Source organism: Bombus bifarius, unplaced genomic scaffold, assembly GCF_011952205.1.
Source record: "Bombus bifarius isolate JDL3187 unplaced genomic scaffold, Bbif_JDL3187 scf7180000007966, whole genome shotgun sequence".
Lineage (NCBI taxonomy): Eukaryota > Metazoa > Arthropoda > Insecta > Hymenoptera > Apidae > Bombus > Bombus bifarius.
In genome coordinates this window covers 2,175,815-2,197,655 of record NW_022884352.1, presented here as the reverse complement: position 1 = coordinate 2,197,655, position 21,841 = coordinate 2,175,815, and the positions used below count along the sequence as shown (strand labels likewise).

The 21,841-nt window shown below is 49.0% G+C and overlaps 1 protein-coding gene across 17 annotated transcripts in view; it reads right to left on the bottom strand.

Annotated features, from left to right (window-relative positions):
- LOC117216717 (ephrin type-A receptor 5) overlaps positions 1-21,364 on the bottom strand; it is a 91,567-nt gene extending 70,203 nt beyond the window's left edge. For 7 of the 17 annotated variants that reach the window (XM_033463710.1, XM_033463698.1, XM_033463747.1 and 4 more), the window contains exon 1: positions 20,311-21,360. The gene's annotated coding sequence lies outside the window, so the exon portion shown is untranslated. Of the gene's footprint in view, positions 1-20,310 lie in introns of all 17 variants that reach the window. The other 10 variants (XM_033463665.1, XM_033463674.1, XM_033463728.1 and 7 more) reach the window with 7 other exon arrangements.
- Positions 21,365-21,841: the final 477 nt, after the last annotated feature.

Below are 21,841 nucleotides of genomic sequence, written 5' to 3'. Positions count from 1 at the left end.
GTGTCCGTGTGTACACGTTCAACATCCTACATGTCCCTGCATTTTTGCGCAGATCAGACGGAACAGAGCGGTAGCGTTCTGACATTAGGGTAGCGTCGTCCCGTGACATATGGAGCGATCCCTGCGCTCCATGTTTTCCCGGAATCCCTTTGGGATTCAGGATGTATTTCGTTGACCGCATAGATACATCGCTCTCCTTCTAAACGAGGATAGCCCGACCTCCGAGCCGCTGTCGTATAGAGGCGAGACGCCGGATATTTTCAACCCTCCGCCGTCCCTGTGTGCCTTCTTCTTCACGCTTTCCCAGGAGATCGACGATGGACAGCTATGTCGCCCGAGAGAATTACAAAGGGGCCGGAGGTTCCGTGTTGGAATCGAGATCGTCCGGATAATCTTCGCAATGATCTCCTTAAACGGAGCAATCGTCTATTCGAGCATCGCATTTTTACATCGAATACGGAATCGATCGAATACGGAATATTTCTCCGGATGAATTTTCTACGCGATAGCCCACCTCCTGCCCCTGCCATTGACAAAGGGACTCGCCAGTTCGACTCGCTGAATTTTAATACAGCCGGCGATGAAACAGCGATGCAAATGCCCGTTCGTATTCTCGTTTTTCAATAAAAATTCATTTCGAATAGCGGCGGCAGCAGGAACTTCTCAAAGCCCGCGGTCGATAAAGCAACTTTGTGCAAATATGCGCGGCAAAATTGAACCGGGGCACCCGGGGTGAAACAAAGGGCAGAGAGAACGATAATGACGCTTACGTTTTCGACGATCGGCCAACCAACTATCTCGATCTACCGCGATGGCCACCAGATAGATACGTACACCGCTCGAAGCGAGCACCCTTCGACGATCTCGTGGACGAGCGCCAGACGGGAGAGCGACAACGAGATCGTTCGGCAACGATCGGAGGATGTTTTCAGCAAACGACACCCAAGTGTCCACGAAGCGACAGAGGGAACACAGAGATTGGTGAATCGTAAAGGGGCTCCCACGGACTATCCGTGCGTCAGACTCATCCCAGAGGAAGCAAAGGCAGCATGGGGTTTCCGCCCGCAGCCCCATGCAACGGCCCGCTCGACCACCGATCCACAATGGGGGAATCGTCCCATTAACGAGCAACCGTTCATTAGTCGTACACTCTCCGGTAATGGTTACGTCGAGGTCAAGTTGGCCTACGTCGCTTTAGGTGGCACGCACCTGACACCATATACATACTCCGCCTCTTTCTTCTCTTCCTCCTTCGCCTGCTCCCCCGTAGCAATTTATCTCTCGACGATTGCCTCGCAAAAACCACCGTCCCCGGACTTGCCTATTTCCCCGCGTATTCCATAGTTTCTCGTGGAATCTACCGACGCGTTTCCGGCGTGGGGCACCAAGGCGAACGAGCGGAGGGGTCGAGTGCGGTCGAACGGAGACAAAGAAGAACCTGTGTACCATCCTCGGTGACAACGTTGCTGCACGCTCACGTTTCTTTTTAAATATACTCTTCACCAGATGAGGGCTACAAATCGTTCCGGTTGATCGTTTTTTCCCATTCGAATACGCATAGTTGAAAACAATCGTTCTTTATCGAGCGACTCGCGATGGATATGCCGCTACGGGCGCGAAGCCTAGAAAATCGCGAAAGAAAAATACGACGAGGTGGAATTCTTGAGAGACGTGCGCATCCTGATATACCGTAGACCGGCGGTGGTTGTTTCTAGGTCGACAATTGCGAGAATACAGGCAAGACTTTGTCGCCGAAGGACAAAGCCGTTGCACGCTCGTGAATAGATGATTAATCCTCCGGGAATGAGAAGGAGAGAATACACGTTCGCGAGAATGTGTCAGGCGTAAAGCGATCGTAGAAGGATCTCCTACAGCGATTGCTTTTGAAGGCCTTTTGGTTTTCAATTAAGCGTAGACCCGGGAAGACTTTCACCTCCAGCTAGATAAGATACCGTTGCCGGCAAGATCGCGCGTCGAACACGTTCCGATGGAGGCAAACTTTCACTCGTCATCGATTCGTCGTTTCTCAAACAACACGTCAGAGGATCCTGATCGCTCCGACTATCTATCGTTGGTCGCTCGACTCTCAACTTCCAAGCGACTCGGAACGCTCTCGACGTATCCAAAAGTCGTCCGAGGTTTTCGAAATCGATTCGAAGGTACGATGATCGCGGAAACGAACGAACAAACGAACGATCGTTTCGTTTCTCAGCGAGACTGTGCACCGCCTATACGGACTTGGCAGAATTTCCCGCTAACGATCGTTATTCCGGCGGAGTCTGTCGACGATGATAACGCGAGCTGCGTACCTTTTTTCCAAGTCGGATACAATGTATAAATTTGCCGATATACACAGCGTGTACTTTGTGGATATAATTTTCATCGTTGTATTCGGGGGCACGTAATCTCGTCAGGGTCGTTTCCGCGTATTCATCTCGAGATAATAACTATAGCATGGTGCGCGTTATGTCATTTTGTGGAAAAACACGTAGACAGCGGGAGAAGACGCGGTGTACGAAACATACGTGGTCGGAATTACGATGCTTCCATCAGCGTCTCGACGCCATCGCATCCCATCGCGGAGGCCGCCAACACGAGCTCGTTCCCCTTTTGCCGTATGGACCGTCCGTGCTCGAGACGCCACCTGCCAGCCTCGCGGCTGCTAGTTTATATTTAGTTTCCCGAGTTTGGAAAACTCTTAATGGATTCTTAATGACCTGGAGCCGGGGCCGCGATGCATGCTGAACGGAGACGAAGACGAAGACGAAGACGAAGACGAAGACGAGGAGCAGACGCACAGGAGAGAGGCCGGAGACGAAAGCAACAGCTGATACACACCTCCTCCTCCTGCTTCGCGTTCGCCGCACGACTGATGACGATGGCGATTACCGGCTCGTCAGGGAGGAAAGGCTACGGTTCCAGCGTTTCACGCTCGATTTCGAACGGTCGCACCGAGAACGCGTTGCGTTCGAACGATCGTGGGCTCTGCTCGCATGCAAGCCAGTAAATTTCTGGCTTAATCTGCCGGCAGAAAGAGTTTTTCCTCGCGAACACGCGGTTTCGCGTAGGATAAAAAGCAAGGCGGTAAAAAACGATTAACGAGATCCTTTCCTTTTCCGGGGCTCGCGGTATCTCCAAGCCAGAAAAACTCCGTATTAATTCTAATGGGGCGATATTTTATCGGGATAAAGCTGTCATTCGAGCGGAGGACATTCGTTATAATCTCGAGACCGGAAGAGAGATTACCGTCTACTTTGCGCGCGTCTTCCCGGCTCCAGGGATTTCAACCCTTCAATCACCATATCCACCGCTGGTTCCTCGGTCTCGATTCCGCTCAAGACCAAGACACCGACCGAATTCCCACGTAATCCTTTTCTCTGTCGCGCCAATGAAAAATGCCCGCGCCTCCGGAACTCGTCCAACTCGTCGCAAGAGTCCCGAAGACGTCCTAATAAATTTTTCACCACGAATTTCGAACCCAACGATCGCCGCTCGCCTTCTATTCGTCTGCCGTGCAATTTAATAGCATCTACACGAGCCTGGAAAGCATTTTTCCGGTAAAACGATTGGACCGTGACGGAGGGAAGGAGGAAGAGGATAAGCACCGAGCGGAGAAAGAGAGACGCGAGTATCTCGCTTCGAAGAGGCAGGTTTTCCCGAGTTTATCGAGGCGTCTGATTCCTTTTTTCTTTTCTCTCTCTCTCTCTCTCTCTCTCTCTCTCTCTCTCTCTCTGTCGATTGGCATCGATTTGCGTCCGATCGTATATACGCGACCATCGGTCCTACGGTGTCGGTGAGCGATAAAACGAGAGAAAAAAAAAGAAATTGGCGGCACGAGTGGAAGTAGACGTAGAGCGTAGAAGGGAAACGACGAGAAGAGAGAGGGAAGGAAAGGGTGTGCGGTTATAACCGCGCAACTCAGCCGCTTAAATAATGTCGAGCGACCAACGAGGCGTAATTCACGTCGGATGAGCTATCGGTTCCGATATTTCCTCGTCGAGGAGCCGAAAAAAGGACGAGGAGGAATCCGAAACCGAGAGAGAGAGAGAGAGAGAGAGAGAGGGGAGAATCCGAAGGATCGATCACGCAATTATCGGAAATGCAACGATCACTGCCGGTGCACCAATCAACCGGGATGCATCAGCGCGTATTACCGAGTTTCGTCGCGTCTGGGAACAGCTTTCGAATAATCAGGCCCAAGTTGCGCTTTCGTGCGCGATTAGAAGCTGCGGATAGAGCGTCCTGATACATAGAAACGGCGCGGTGAGTAAAACTCGGAAATAGCGCGAACGCGTAAGTAATAATTTACAGTCGAAAACGAGGCCACGACAGCCGAGTCCGGTTCGACTCTCTCACGCCGTAATATACGCGTAAAATAATCGATGGTTTCCTTCGAAATCCTTTCCAAATATCCCATTAATGGCCAGCAGCGATTCGTTAAGAATTCCACGTGCAAGTCGTCGGGATATTTAAATAGTTGCGTTAAGAAAGCGATCAAGGATGGATCGAAAGATTCTTGGCGGATGCAAAGATAAGATCTCATTCGCCGAAGTCTTCGGCGTTGCACCTAAGACGACTGATTAAGAACTCTGAAAGATTCAGCGAACGCGGCTTTCGAGAGATGAAAATAACGAGCGAAGGAAACGATGGAAAGTCGCGAGACAATCGCCAATAAGCGTTTCCATGCAAAGTAAATGATCTTGCAGCGAGTAAACGGTGGTTTTAACGAGCGGCTTAAAAATTCTACACAGATTCGATCACATAGAGGCGAGGGGGGGGGGGGGGCCTCAGTGGCGACGAAAAAGTTGCTCGACGTTTCAATCGACTAGGAGGCGATCGTCGTATAAATGCAGTCCCTAACGAGAAAAGAAAAGGAGAGGGAAGACGGGAGAGGCAGTTAGCATCTAGAGCTCGCGCCCCGAGTTCATCGGCTGAAACTTTGAAACACAAAGACGGAATTCATTTGCAAAGTTTTTCCATCTACTTGGGCTGGTCCGTGATTTCCACCTCTTTTACGTATTCGCCAGGATCTCGCTGGCTCGAACACGAGAAGAGAAAGAGAGAGGCGCCTGGAAATCCATAATTCGAGATCGACGGAAACAGCGGCAACCTTGCGACGCGGGAGCATCGCGGAGACCTCGAGGACGAAGGACGTAACTCGGAGAGAGAGTCCATCGTCTGCACGCTGCGTTTCTCCTGCGGAGTAGACCGTAGAACGAAGGACCGAGAGAGCATGTCACGCCAATTACGAGAGACGCCGATAGAGGAAGAAAGAGAGGCCGAGGGAAGAAGAGACCCGCGCGACAGAAGAAAGAGACCTCGAGAATTCAGGTACACCTAAGTCGGGGTTCGAGGGAGAAGGAGAGGCACCAAGAGAAGGTGGAAAAGAGAGAGAGAGAGAGAGAAGCAACGCCAAGAGGAAAGGAGATGGCAAGTGCCGTTCCAAGAGATGCTGGAACGCCAGAGACGCGAGAGCGAGAGCGTGCGAACGAGAGCAAGAAGGAGAAAAGGTCGAAGGAAGGAGGATAAAGAAGAAAGGTGGACTGGGGAGGGTCGGAGGATGGAGGAAACGAAAAAAGAAACGATCGAGCTGCTCCCGACTCAGCGGCTCTCATATTTAATGATATACTCCAGCGTGCCAGAGTCCCGCTAATGCACGGACACTCGAAATACGCCAGCCTCTTTTCTTTCCTTCTACGACCGATGCTTTTTCCTCGCGCTCTCCCTTCTCGCTTCGCGGCGGCACGGCCCGATAATGCGTCGCTGAAAGTCTCCAATATTCGCGCGCTGCAATTTCTCCTACTTGCCTCTCGTCCGCCTCGAAAAATAGGCCGCGTTTCGGCTCTTGCCGAAGGATACGCGCCACGCGCCAAACCTAGAGACTTCGACGCGCGAACAGAAACGATCGCGGAGAAAAATCGATGCCGGGAAGAAGGGTGAGAGGCATAGCCGATAAGGTCGTCGTTGATCGAACAGCGCGTTTCACTTACGAAGGAAGCTCGGTAAAGAGCATCGATTCGCCGAAACGCGAAAATAAACAAAGCGTACCGCCAAAACGATTTGGACGATCGTTCGTTCGTACAGTCCTCAAGGTATACCTATTCCGCGAGTAAAAAATCAACGGAATTAACGGTACAGCCTGGATACGTGGTAGTTGTTAAAGCAGAATCGAACGCAGCCTTCGAAGGAAATTAAATGCAAGCAGCCAACAGCCGTTTTTGCAGAATTTCGCGTCTACGGTCACGTTCGAGCGAACGCCGACCGTGCCTTACGACAAGTAGAAGGTGCGAGAGAAGACCTTTCGAGTCGCCCTTTTTGCACCAGGCCCTTCTTCTCCTCGTCCTTCCCTTTTTCGGCTCTACCTCGTAATGGGCTCCACGAATGAATGATCCTGACAATGAAAGGCACTCGAGGCGATAATTAATCGAGCTCTGGGAATAGTAGCCGAACCCGGCGAGATGTTCGAATTTTTAATTACTGGAAAAATAAACCAGCCTCTCCCTTCCCCCTCCCCCAACCTAACCACCCCGTCTCTCTCTCTCTCTCTCTCCCACGCTTGATCCTTTAAAACTGTTAGCTCGTTCGCCTGCCATCTAGTCGTCTCCCAATTAAGGAGCGCCGCTCGACGATGTACCCTTACACAGGATGCCGGAAACTATGACAAATCGGCCCTTTTAAAATTCCTACGAGACACCCGAAGTAGCGGACTTGTAAAGCACCAAACTCGTTTTCATTTCGTCGGCTCTGCGGTTACTCCGGCAGGATCTTGGGTGAAATAAGGATGAGCATATAAATTGAGACGCACCTTTTTGTTTTTACGGCAGAGCACGCTTCCAAGTCCGAGGCATTATAAGCGGCAGATGTTCGCAGATAAATTAAAAATGCGCGCAGCGGGCCGAATCGAGAATGCCCGTGGAACGCGTTTTAAAGGCTCGCGATATTTACCGGCCTGCTAAAATATTTAGATACGAGACGCGAGAATAAAAAAACGAACCTCCAAATTGGAAATATTTGAAGCGAGCAGCGGGATCCAACGACGAACTGGCCCGCGGCTACGGGGAACGAGGAGGAGGGAACGCCAAACCCGACGAGAATACGAGAGAGGCCACCGTGTGTACGCGATTCTCGTTCGCCGATTATTTCGACGCTGCCTTTTCTCAAGGAAGAGGCAACGCGGCGAAAAAGGAAAGTAATTGTAACGCGTTGCGCTACACGAGACTGCACTTTAGGGTTGGCCGGGGGGATGGAATTTCGAAAATAGACCGAGTCATCCGGGAGTGATCGCGTATACGTGGTCTGAATTGCCTCTGGTCACAAATACAGGGATGGGCGCGTGTTCGCGTTGATCCCAGGGGTGCTGTAAAAGTTACTTTTAACGTGTATCGAGAAACAGCTGGTACGGGCGGCCGCGATATCGCGAGTTATAAAAGCAAAAACCGGGACACGCCGAGAGGAGAGAAACGAGGAAAATTGGAAACGACGCGATATAAACAAGTAGGACGAGAAGGAGGCGATCGGTCGAGGCGCGAGTCGAAAGGCAACGCCGCTCTCGAACCTGGCATCCTACGGATTTTCGCGACTCGACGTAGACGACGCTTGCGCGGACAAATCCAAGACAGCAGAGAAATCCTGCGCCAAGTAAACGGGGAAAGGTCAAAGTTCCCGATGGAAGAAAGAACGGGAAGCAAGAATTACCGAGCTGGTTTCGCCGTATCGTTTCGCTTCTACGAAATCTCTTCTTTCTTTCATTAGGCTAAGAGTGAAAGTGAAGACGAAACTGGTCGGAAAGGCCGCGGATATCGTCGAAGTCGTAACTCGTAACTCGTCGTTGCATCGCGTTACGGCTTCAGCGCCGGTCGGGTGCAGTTTTTACGACTTCACCGAGACTTTTACGAGTCGTACCCTCCTCGATTTTTCTCCACGCGCACCACCCGCCGTTTGTTTTCGTTGTAAATGTTCCGCGAGCTTTGGCGTCGACGCGCGCTATCCGAAATCTCGATCCACTGACTGGCAAAAGGTGGGCGTTTTATTTATTTATTCGGCCCTTTACTGCCGCGTTTATTTCGATTCGAAAAAAAGAAAAAAGATCCGGCAAGCTGGCCCAGCGCGTACCCCTTTACGACACGTTCTAATAATAGATGCCAGAATTATTGCGCCGGCGTGACATAAAACGGACTTATGCCGCGCGACTCCAACGTCACTTCCTAATTGGTACCATAAATTCATTATGAATAGTTACAGATTATTTCCAACGAACTACCATCTTATTTTAAGAGGATTAATTGGAGAAATGCCGCGCCACCTAAATATCGAAGCCGACGTTATCCCTTCGTCTACCGAAGCAGTACCATACGATCGATCGTAAAGTTTCCGAACGCTTAAACGTAGAAACATTTTCCGAATATATTGCGTTACACTCTCGGTTACCCAGTTGACTTTTCCACCCAATTAGATAATAATTGCTATACGTATATTACATATACGTATCATTTTCTTTTATTCTCAGATTGATCATTCGTTTATCTACGGACACGTTCGGTCCCCATAAGCCGATCCCCGTCAAGCGGTAGTCTACGGTACGTGTTTCGCACGAAACGTCGTAAAGATTTGCTCGACCCTCTAGCGGAACGCTACTGTCGTAAATATATTGGCGAAACTCGAATTCAGACTGACAATGCGCAGACTTTTAAAATCTATCTTGGAATTTGCGATTGTATTTTCACATTCGCTTGACCAAATTTGATCAAATAGACCGCCGATAATCTCATCGTGGCGGCAACCAAACTTCAAAAAGCTTTTTACGGCAAGCGTTCTACAGCGGAACGCTGTGTATGTATCGCGGGTGAAAATAGCCACGAGAAAGTAAGGACAAACGTCTGGCGAAGCTTTTCCCGGGAATTCGCGGGATTTTCCGCGTAACGATACGAAGCGAGCGAGCAGCCGCTTACACAATCCTCGGCGCGCGTGGAATTTTGCGCGTGTTCACAGAGAGGAAAGGAGAAAGGGAAGGAGAGAGGAGCGAACAGACGGAAGCACGCTCGTTAAAACGAATGCCGTTTGTGCATTGGAAACTTGCTTTTAGGTTTATTTATTTAAACGACAACCCCCGCCCGATATCCCAATTTTCCCGCGACAATGGCAGAATCGAAGCGAAATGTTTGCAGAATTTCCGGGCCAATCCACTATATATGCGCGTGGACACGCGTAAAATAATATTTGCATGTTTGTTGGTTTATCCGGCAACATTAGGGCAATGGGGTGTCTCGGCAGGCGCCAGTTACATAAATATCGCGAATAACCATGGACCAGTTTCAGAAGCAGAAAAATATCACCCCGGTGGGAACCGGTTTCATTATTTATTCAACCGAGGGTATCTCCACATTTACGTATAATTCAATAATTTTTCGACAAACAACGGTCTCGTGAAACGCACGTTCTGTTTTCTATTCGATCGTTCCTCCGTGTTTCGCCTGTAGACTCCGCGTGTTATCTCCGCTCGAACCGAACCGAGTAGCTCGCTATATCGAATTATCGTCTATCCGAAAGCACGGATAACGCGACTCGACGCGCGCGTGCAAAAAAACAAGAAAGAAAAACACGTCGTTCGCGGTAATGCACGCGCGTCCTTTAACAGGACGAAATTTTTTACCATTCAAAGTGTCTCACGGTCGCGTGAGAGTTCTCTTATCGACGACTACTTAAACAGACGGTCGTCACGGTGTAGACTTTTTCTTGGTCGGCGTTAACGCTCGTTAAGGCGAGCGGGACGCGCGCGGATCGTTCCTAAAGGTTCGAAAGACGGTACTACTCGTGAAAGAAGAGTACGTTGTTCCACATAACGTGGCCTGAACCGCAGGGCCAGCCCCTCGTGCAGGGTAAAAAGACGCGAGGAGCCGATCAGTCGGCCGCGACGACGCTACACATTATCGCGTACAGGGCGTCGTACAATCGCGGTCGCCTCGGGACAGGAAGAGGGCCTGTAGACACGTAACTACGGGGACACCGGTTACAATGGTGCTGCTTTACATACGAAATTACAGCCTAACGCGTGACACGTATATTTCTCTATGCACGACATTGTCATTACCTCTATTAGGTTCCACTCGTTTTACCGGCTACGATACGCGTACAAATTATTACTTCGCACGTCCCGACAGCCATCCGAGTTCCCGCATCCTCGCACACATTGTAAGAAGCAAGAAGTAGGTAGGCGCGTCCTGGCTAAACATCTCCTCGCCGACTCCGCGATAGCCATTAACCCTCTGATCGGTTTTATCGCGCTTTATCGGCCCGCTGACGTCCAACGAGTCGCGTGTCTAATTGGAAATCGAGAAAAATTATGTCTATTCGGGGTACACCATATGTTCTTCGTTTTCCCGAAGAGGATAATTAGTAGGTTCGCGAGAGGGATAATCGACGCGCCAATATCTTACCGCTTAACCGTTTTATCGTCGGATAAAACCTCGTAGACGTCTCTGCTATCTCAACACTCTCATTTCGGCCATGCGCTTCTTCCTCCTCCATCGACCTTGCCTTCCCCTTTAAATCTCTACATTTTTTACGCTCGTTTAATCGCACCTCCGTCTTTGCTTCATGCTCCGTACACGGCCGCTCCATTTTCCAATAAAATCACGCGCGACGCCACACCCACCGCGAACGAAATTCCAATCCCTCTGGGCCTTTATTTTCGCGCGACGCGATCGTTAATTTTACTTTGTTATTCCACAGATGGATGGGACGAAACACGGCGATGGCGAGAAGAGCGCCTTTTAAATGGAATTTCTCGAGTCTCCTCGTGACACGATTCGTGTCCGAGTAACTCGAGCTTTCTAAAAAGAAGTTGTTTCAGGGGCAGCGGTTATTACCGGTCGGCTCGTGACGAGGAACCGCTTGCACGTACCACTCCGGTGATATCCGGTTGATCCGCTGGCATTGGCAGGCCTGGAAATATCCAGGGGCACTTAGCGCTATCTACAAAGGCTAATGTAGCCGCCTGATAGGAAGGTAGACGTGCCCTCTGTATATATCCTGTCAGTGAACGAGAAGAAGAACCAGAAGGGGGGAATACACGCATGCGGCACACATTCTCGTATGCACGATCCTGATTTCTCAATCTTCCCGGAGACCCGTTGCTCCCGGGCACCCGAGCTCCCGTTCCGACTCGCTCGTACTTTTATTTTACTTCGTCCATCCCCGTTGGAAGAAGAAATATTTTATCCCCTCGATGGAGGACGCGTCTCGATAAACACAAAGACACGTTGTCATACGTTTAAGCGGAGCGTACTTTGCATTTTCTCTTTCGAAAGCCGAATCGAAAACCGAACAAGGAATACGCGCCGTTAGACATACGCCATCGAGACGCACAGATACCGGCGGATACGTTTATTGAAAAATTCTAACAAACTTTGCTTCGTTCGGTATTTTATGATACGATAAAACGCGCAAGTTCGTGATCCATGTCAAATCCTAGGAGAAATAAAATTAGCCGAACGTCTTCGATTTATGTCGAACATCGTAAGTGTCCTAATCCCCGTGGTCGGCAGGACGTCTATACAACGACGGTTCGATCATCTACCTGTTACGTTTGATGGAATAATTTACAAGGCGTAAATTATAGACGAACATTCCTATTTTTATTGCGACCGTCACAAATCCTGGCGTCGATATCGTTCCTTGACGTTTACGTCGTGCCATGAATTTCGTAAAGAAAAAAGGAAAAGAAAAAAGAAGGTATAAATCACGGTCTAACGAACGCACGCTAGTTGATTTCGTTACAAAATCTTGGCTACCGGTAATTACGAACAAATAGGTTAATCGCGCATCCCGTTAGACGGCGAGCTTGCTGCATGCGTAAATAGTTTGGAACTGTACAACAAAGCAGGGAAACTTTCGTCTTGCTCGACCACGTTCGAAATGATTAACCTTTCGGAATCGCGAAGAAGAGGATGACATCGCAATCATCGGAGGCACATCGGATTTTATCGGCCAACTGGAGTGCCGTGGCGGGAGCGAAGGGCGGAGAGAGAAGTTTGAACAGCCGAGGAACCTGCCGTAATAGACCTTCTTAAATCGTCTTCCTTTGAACATTGACTTAACCCACTTCTATGCAGCGCTTCGAGAATGGAAAAAAGAAAAACGGAGACAAAGACCGGACGGAATATGGGATTGATCCCGATGAATGCGATTGAGCTCCACGAGATTCTTTCGCTCCTTATCTCACGTGACGTTGATAATGAATATAGATAAAAAGCTGACTGTCCTGTAATAGCGTTTCTCGGTATTATTAACACGCTATCTGCCGGCAGAGTACAACATTGAATCACCGCTTCTAAGAACAGCGAAATGAGCGATCGCCGATAACGATCGTTAAAACGACGCGTGAATTAGTTTACGCGCACCGACTCTTGCGCCTTTGTATCGAGCTAACCGAATGCAAGACAAAGAAACGTAGGTACACGGAAGGAGAGAGAGAGAGAGAGAGAGAGAGAGAACTTTCGAGCGCGTAAAATTCCTGCACAATAGGATCAGCCTCGTCCGTACAAATTAGCTTGTGGAAGCAGCACACGAAGGTTTCGACTCCGCCCGTATTTTCAGCCGGCTTTAGATCTATCGGTCAACCACGGGTGTGAATTGGAGAAAATCGCTCGGAGACCCCAGGTGTCCCGCAGCAACATTCGCTCGTACAATGTCCGAAAGAAAGCTGCTTGGAAAATGCCTAAACACACACAAGCGCGCCTATGTACGCTGTAGGTAGTTTGGCCGGAGAACGATCGTAGCAGGCATTTCCGCAAAATACGAACGCAACGGTTCGCAAAGCAGGGAAGATTCGTCGAGGTTGTTTGTACAATATCGTTCGTTTCTCACGCGACAGTGCGTATGAAACGGCCATCGTAATTCGTTAAATACCGTAAAATTTCTGTCGAGTCGGCCGGCTGAATCCTCGACTGTACAAGTTGGCGCTCCTTTAACGAGTATCGACGATATACATATATATACACATACACACACACACATATATATATATCGGCGATTCATTCCGCGTCGTCGTTACAGTCGTCAGCTGCGCGCTAAACCATGGCCGCAAATTGCTCGGCCGGTTCTTCGTGTATATTCGGTTTTCACGGTACGAATGATCGCGTGCGCCGAAGAAATTAATTTGGCTACTGTTTCGCGGGAACAATAGTTAGGAGGGCGACTCGTAAATCGAGCCACGGAATCGAACTGGTATCGGCTGCTCGTTAATCTCGTTTCCTTGGATCGACGCTCGAAAGAGGAAGAGGAGGGAATAAAAAGGAAAAAATGAAGAAAAAGGAACGCAAGCGGGAGTTGGGCGACGTGTCACGAACGTACATACGCGTTTCGTAGTTTCGTGGCAGCTGTTCACACGTCAAATATTTATTCGAAGATTGGGGAAGATCCGGCGAGCTTACGAGGCAGAATAAAAGAAAGAGGGAGCGAGCTACCTTTCGATTTTTCCGAAACTGTTCTTGGCGAATCCGGCGAGAAGCACGGGAGGAGAGGAACGGGCAGCGATCAAAGATCCCGTGAGCAAACACGACGAACGAGCCGAGCTCGGCTCTTCCAGCGATACCGCCGCGCCGGTTTCGATTAACGTGCCGTTCGATCCGTGAATTTTCAAATTTCCCTTATTCACGGTCTGACGAGTTACCGCGAAAAAAGACGGAAATTGGAAAGCCAACGGATCGGTCGTTGTTAGCCAAGTGCAAATAAAGTAGTCGGTGAAGGACGGATGCGCGGATACGCTCGTTTATCTTGCCGGCGAACCGATCGAAATCGAGTAAACGACTAAGGTAAACGACGTCCCTTGGTTGCTCGGCGGCGATCCGATTAAAATATTTCGCAAAAATTAAGTCGGCCGTCGGTCGACAGGAGGAAAAAACGAAAGAAAGGTATCGCATCGGAATCGGAGGAAAAGGTAAGGGAATTAATCGCAGGTGCCTCGGACGACGCGATAGAGATTAACCTCGACCCGAATCTTTCGATCCTCTCCGCGAGATAACCGTTCGCGAGCTCGGAAAAAGAGAAGAAGCAGAGAGGAGCACCAGTTCTAACGGTAACGGTTCATTCCGTCTGCCTTCGCAACCGCCGTTCTCTCCCGCGAAAGCCTACGTGAAAACGCGTTTCCTTATCGCGCACCTTCGCGGACACGCAGTCGTTCGACTCGTCCAAACGATCCAACGTATCTCGAGGATATCCACCGCAGGAGACAGCATTTACGTCCACTTTGACGAATCTTCGCGGTCCGCGGACGCCTCCGTGCGAGGTTAGAAAGGCCGTCAAGGTGGAGCACGCGGGTGAACGTATCGGACGAGTGCCGGGGCAAAAGCACGGAAAAATAATTAGGCTGATTCGGTTGTCGAAGCGAGCTGGAATGGAACCGGGGGAAAAAGTAATGCTCATGGATGAGGAAATCATTAATTCGAGCGTGTCGAAGCCAAGTCGAGAACTCGCTCGATACAGACCGCGTAAAAGGGTCTTTCTCTTTCTCCCTCTCTCTTTCGTCGTTCCTTTGATCGTGCACAAAAAAATGTCCCTTTGTCTCGAGCCACAATGCGAGCGAGCCTTTCTTTTCCACCGGACCAACCTAACCTGTACTTTACGGCTTTTTCGAATGAAATTGGCCGACCAGCTACGTTTTGTCGTCGACGAATCTTCCACGTATCTCGAGCTAGAGTGTCTCTCCCAGGTGACGAACAAAACGATGTCCCCCGCTTTTATCCAGCTCTAATGGTCCCCCGCTGCACTGCAGCTTCGTGACCTTAAAACGCCGTTCTGCACCGCCAACGTGTTAATTATTAATTATTACAAGTAACGACCATAGAGCCCCGGCCGAGCCAATTCTTCAACGCGAATTTGTCTTCGCCGCGGTACCGCGATTTGCAAAGAAACAAACTTACCACACGGCCTGTGTATTTGTAGACACGCGTGCCAGCAAGTATGCATGCGTTGCGTGCGAGTACTTGCAGCCGTGTTCCGACACACATGCATCCACGCATACCAGTTCGGGTACATTCTTGTCGAGTACAAGAAGAAGAAGCAGAAGAAGAAGAAGAAGATGAAGAAGAAGAAGAAGTAGCAGTAAAAGACGGCGACGATGAAGCAGAATGAGAAGGAGAAGAAGAAGAAGAATCAGACAGGGCGGAACACAATGGCCCAAAAACCGGAAAGAGGTACGCCCACTTCCCAAAAAAATGGTCCCTCGAATGAAAACGAAAAAACGCAGCCATATGTACATCGCTAACTGCACAGTGTGTGCAAGAAAGGTAGGAGGAAAGGGGCACGCCATTGGCCAGATTCCCATGAAACTCGAGCAGCGAATATAAGGCGAATCTCCATTCACGCTCGCCTGTCAACGAGAAAATAAACTTAAATTCATCGAGCGACTCGCCTCTGTACCGGAGCATAATCGAGCTCCACCGAAATCCTGGTAATTACTGCTATTGTTCTGGCAATTCGCCGACGTGTGCGCTAAGCCAGCCACCCGAAACAATGAACATCGCGAACATTATACTTTAAATTCCGAATTAGCAGCTGGATCTCGGATCGGGTGCAACTAGTTGCGAAAGAAAAAAAAGAAAAAAAAAAGGAAAAAGAAACTAGTGCAACGCATCGCGCGTAAATTCCTTCGAGCTGCGTGTTTTCCGGACGTAATCTGGGCAAATCGATTTGCAATTAACGCAAAGAGATTCGATTATAAACTGGCCGACGGTGTAATAAAGGGAAATGGTAACAGCGAGTGGTAAGAAACCGATCCTTCCACTCGGCTGTTCACTTTTTCATGGCACGCAAGACCGTCTTTTAAAGACCAGTCATGTTTCCCTTCTCCCAAGCCGCGTTCCAATAATAATGCCGCCTGCCATCGAAGATTCAAACGAAACGATTTAACCGGATTTATCGCAAGACCGTCCCTTTCGAAGGAAAAACGAACGTCGGTAATCCGGCATCTGAGCGACGTTCTCGATCGGTTCGGCCATCGCCTATTAAAAGGGAACACGTGGCCTATCGTTAAGCTAGATTGCACGACCACGTGACTGGACACAATGAATCGTCGTAGTTTACCGTGGCGCGGAAAAATTCATGAGCCGAGAAAATTCTCTCTCTCCCCTACTACTGAGGGTGCCTTCTGCGAGGTTAAACGTTAAACGTTAAGCCGGACGTGGTGACGAACGCCATCAGCCAACGATGAAAATCGCCGATTAAAATCTACTTATCGATAAAAATGGGGAAAGAAACGAATCACCGTGATAACGATAACATCGTGATAAATTCTTCGAAGCTTCGTGCAAGAATCTACGTGGTAATTTATGCAAAGCTGTGAACGCGATAAGTTTTTCCCTTTGGCAGAAACGTCGTGTAACTGGGGCAAAAGTAGCGTCATCTACTTATCGATCAAAACGACTTTGAACGTTTCAGCAATAACGATTAACGATAAATTCTTTCGATAAGCCCGTCATAAATTTGCAACGATTCTAGCTCGGTTGTCTCGGTGTCTCTAAGTTTAAACGGTCGATAAGTTTTATTCTTGCTAAAATGTCTGATAGATAAGTAGGTCGGAAGACCGTTCACCCTCCAGCGTCGCGATATTCGAGAAACGTTTCGCAACTACGTACGTACTAAAGCGTTGCTAATTATCATTATCGTTATGACACAGGTGTTGCCGGTTATGGTTGATCGCGATTCAACGCGACTCTCGCGCAGTCAATTTCTTTCGGGTAATTTCAATGATTTTCTTACGCAGCCCGCCCGAAAGAACGGCTGCTGAAGCGCGTATAAGAATTTACGCAGCGTCCCCGCCGGACACAGAAATAAAAATCCTATGTAAATGAAATTGCGCAAGACCGTGTCCTGCCGGTACTTTAGTTTTTATTGCGAAATTAATAACGCCGAGCGAGCCCGCGGTGTATTTATCTGGATATTGCGCGACTGAAATTTGATACGCGAGGCGAGGTACCATCTTCCAAGGAAGTACTTTTCTTATGCCATTCGTAAGAATTCCGAACGGTATTATACCGATTTCGAGATAGTATCGTGACTAATATGTTGGCCGCGGCAGACGAAAGTCCACGTCTCGTGGCTGGAGCTTAATCAAGCGGTTTATTAATTCAACGCACGCTATTATTAATTCCACCGTCTGCGCGAGGAATCAATTCGAACGGTCGAAAGTATGGAAATCAGCGGACTCATTAACGATTCCGGTAGCGAAGTTACACGTGTGGCGAGTAACTTGTAATTTGTTACGAAAAATATCGCTGTGTCAAGTTTAACGAAAGGAGCTCCGCTTGCGAAATCGATTCTGCCCGAAGCTTTAAATATAGATACGATATCGTACTCGCGATACATTATCGGCCATCCACTGCTACGAAACACATGGAAAATGTGACCTTGCGAATAACGCGATATATAGTAGTAGCCGTGGACGATGAGCGTGCACGGCCGATGCGGCAAACTATACACCCAGGTAACTCTAGATCCTAGATGAGCGGCGAGATTAGTGCAGGAGCAGGAAGACCTGTCACCCTTGTTGCAAACGTAAACCGAGATTCGAATCGGCCTGTCGCCAGTCGGCACCCACTTACCGACCCAAAATTTCACATCCTGGCTACGCATTTTGGCTTACGGATTGCGGCCACGCTACTCATACGTGTAACTACGTATAGATCATCGTATATCATATACCATTCGTTCGTCGTTTTGATTTCAGAATTTCCGTGGGCAGCAAATAGGTTTAACGACGCGGTTGTTTCTACCAAAGAATCGAACGTAACGGAGGAAAGAGTGGAGTTGGATCGCTATCGGAAACGTAACTCGATACTGGGACAAAAAACCGAGCGCGTATGAGCAAAGGTACATAGGCGCAAGTGGTTTTCAAAGGACGAGCCAGGTAGTTGCACTACTTTCACTATTTCCAGAGGTCTGTGGCGCGGCAGGCCGCTGGATCGAGCGACGACGCGTTTCCACAGAGCCGACGAGAATCGCTTTGTGATACTTTCACAATGCAATTACGCACTGGTGTGCGCAGTGGAACGCTACGGTGTCTAGATCGCGGTGTCGCGCGGCATATCCAACGACGGGGCTCGACGAGCGTACAGGCTCGCTCGTCCCGATAACCGCCGCTACGCACGCCTCTAATAATAATACCAGTAATCATAATTAATCGCTCCAATCCTCGATACCGGCGCGAGATTGCTTCTCTCGACATCGCTCAACCTTACATGTGTCGTACACGTACGAGCTACGCGAGCGAAACCGAGAGAAGATTCTTTACGTACCGGCCACCTCTCTCGTTCGCCACATTCGCCGGTTCTTGGCACACGATCGTTTTCGTCTAACGGTTCGACGATTATCGGGCAAGATCTGACGAGCGGATGGTGCCACAAGCGTGAAGACAAACATCGAGAATCCGTTCTCACGTGGTGGAAGCGCGAGGGAAAAGAAGGACGCCGCGCGCCGGTACCGAGGGCAAGAAACGTTATACCACGAATTAGCGGCTTTCAGACGGAACTCGAAATTGAGGCTAATTGCCACGAATGTCTCCGGCACGCGGTTATATACCAGAAAATGAAATTAAGCTGAAAACAAGCAACGGTTATCGATCATGGTGTTGAGTTACACACGCCTTAACAACCATCCACTGTACTCGCGCAACTGCAACGCAAGATTATGCAAATGAGCTGCGCTTCGACGTACAACTGTCCCGACTAAGCGCATCGATGAACGCTAATTGTTTGCCTGCAACTGTTAGATAGACTGTTCGTACGCTCGCCTAGATTAGACGCAACGCCAGTGTACACTGGGGATCTGAGGAAAACCAGCATTTCTACAATTTCATCGAGTCTCACGCTGTGATGGACTCGGTAAACCTACGGGTCCTCTTGTTTTTGCAAACCAAGAGCGTTACTTGTGCCAACAGGTAGACAACACAGTAGGGGTTGCTGAAATTTCCATGAAACTACCAATTGTAAAAGTTACCATTCAACCTAGCCACGCTAGTGTCAACTTTCTAAACCGAACCCTATTTTACGACTGAAACCTGGCCAAAATTCTGTTACGACGTAACCGCTACTCATGCGCGTATAGGGCAAACCACTTTACTACAATTTTTCAATTCTTACAGTGGCACGACGTGTAAAATAGAACGCGACAAAACCTGATTAGACGTATACAGAATCGAACCAGCTACCCTCGTAAAAGTTCCGTTTGCGATAGCTCGATCGAGAGATCTTTCGGTAACGTGAATTTATCTTTTTAGTAATCTAAAACATCTAAACTTACGCGACAAGATGGAATCGATACGGTAAAAGATGTACTACGAAGATCTATATCTTGACTTCTCGTCTATGTTAACGCGGTAATTTACGATTCTTGGATCTCTAGTGTGACCCATCGGTGGTTCTTTGTCCGTGACATTACGCAAAAGTCGGCACGATATCCCGTTGTTTAGTGGACGCAAAGCACCTTCTTCCCGTCTACCTTCTAGGAGGGCGCATGATCCGTCATGACCAATGTTTGCCCGCGCAAAATATTTGCACGAGGAGGCGAGCTCAAACATACCGGCTCACCGATGGCCTGTCATTTTCCGAGTAGTACATGTATGTTGGCCGCGCGTACGGGCGAACCGCGTTTGGCACGTTTAGGCGCGTGCGAAAGCGCGTGTGTACTCAGTCGACTGTGCACACACGCGTTACCTATGTACACATTAGCTAGCTTCGTATGTGCGTGCGTGTCACTCAGACTTTCAAATAGGCCCCGCGACCCCCAAAACCCTTTCAACATTTATTTGCATAATTATGGAATCGTTGATACACGCTGTGCACTTTCTGCCGAAAAAAACCTCCAGAAATCGAGATTTCAAGGGAAAAAAAATTTCTCTCCTCGTAACCGGACTTGAATCGCTATTGTAGATCGGTCTCGCTGTCTGCTATTTCTTGCGTCGGGGAAGGTAACGCGAATCAAATGGCAAACCTGTTCGAATGGAATCTACGCTGCTGACACAGCATTCTGAGGTTCAACGAATCAATGCCTTTCACTGCGATCGTTAATATCTGGTGTCGTAAGTGGCGGATAACAAACGGAAAACGAACATTTCTCTCGGCGCTGAGTAGCGTCGAACCGGGATTTATCGCGACACGAATTGCAGCTCGCCACTAGATTGTAAACTTATCTTCTATTCCGGGGATAAGCTGCTTTCGATTTCGAAATGTATAACGCTATTACGCGTTTATGTATCGACGTGTTTACAACGGTCGGCGAGGATTTTGTAAATTAATGCGAAGCCTTGTTTTTACTTACCGTAACACGAACGAGGAGTGTCGCTCGACGCTCGTTGTTTTCGAAATTCCAGTCCAAGGACGCCGCGGGTGTACGAGATTGTTTCTTCCTTCGTTGTAAATTGTCGTCTTCCTCGAATCGCGATCCCGTGGCTGGCGGTGACGTTAGCGCTTCGATTCGTAGAGAAAAAGGCGTTAAAACGATCGAAACGGGGCAAGAGGGTGGGGCGAAGAGGGGAAGCAATGCCGCGAAACGTTCGGCTGCTCAAAAACGTCGTGACTGGCGTCGACGCGATTCCGTCGTTAAATCGTTTGTCATGGTCGATAGAGGTATACGGACGAAAGCAAGCGCCATTTTATCCCGTGCACTCGCGGCAACGCGAAAGGTGGATGGACGGTGCACCGCGACGACGGCTACGATGGTAGAGGTATATACTCTCCCCTGACAATTCACCGAACCGCGTTCTACCTAAAATCGATCCGATTACCGGACTTTTTCTCGCCGTTAAACCGTGCCTGGTACTGTTATACACGACGCGAACGATATATATTCGCACATTCCTTTGGTTCACCACTTTTCTCCTTTTTTTTTTTTTCTTTCCTTACACAAGTCACAACGAAACTTTATCGCCGGTCGAAGCACTTACGACCTCGTGTGTCGTTCTCGCGAGACACGCGTTCCGCTCTCTTTCTCAACTTGCGACACAGTTTTTTCGTTTACACGTAAATCACTGAATTACGTGTTCCACGCTGATTCGGTAGCGTATAACAGTTTAGCTTTTTTTTCTCCCTTGAGTAGAGAACACGAGACCCGTCGCGGAACAGTATACGTCCGTCGTGTGCTGCGAGAGAACACGAACTAACGCGGCGAGCCGAAACGAGACGAGGTCGCTCGGCTGGTTTCACCGAACCGCTATTCGGCCGGTATACACCAGCGCCGCCACCGGGGCTGCACCCTTACCGTCCATTTTCCTCCATCGCTTCTTTCCCACTCCTACCTGAAATTTTCGTCACAGTTGCCCGCTAGATTCTGCGATCATCGACGTTCAGCGCGTTTCCTCGAACCGATTTCTGATTTTATTCCCGGTCTTCCTAGCTCGTTGAGAGAAAGATGCAAACGGACCCACGACTGAGTGGGGTCATTGATTTTTTGAGCCCGTCAAGTGTAAGCCAGGCGCATGCGCAATCGTGCCGGCGGTATGACAGCGGGCGTTCTCATACACATCCGCAAAGTTCCGCACTTGAATTCCTGGTGACTTTAGTTGACGACGACCGCCACGAAATATCGTTTAAAATTTACTTCGCACACCTTTGTCCCTTTGTTTCTTCCTTTCTTCGAGAACTTGAAAATCGGGCTTCTCTCTCATCGTACACAGAAGCCATACATCTTCTATCCTTGCCAACCTATACGATTTCAAAATCGTAAAAAATGATATAATTATCTTTATTCGTATAGACACTATATTCATGCGTACGAGCTTTCGATAAAATAAATCATCTATTCTTATAAACGAAACACGATGCTTGATTATTTACGAATTTTTACCTGATTA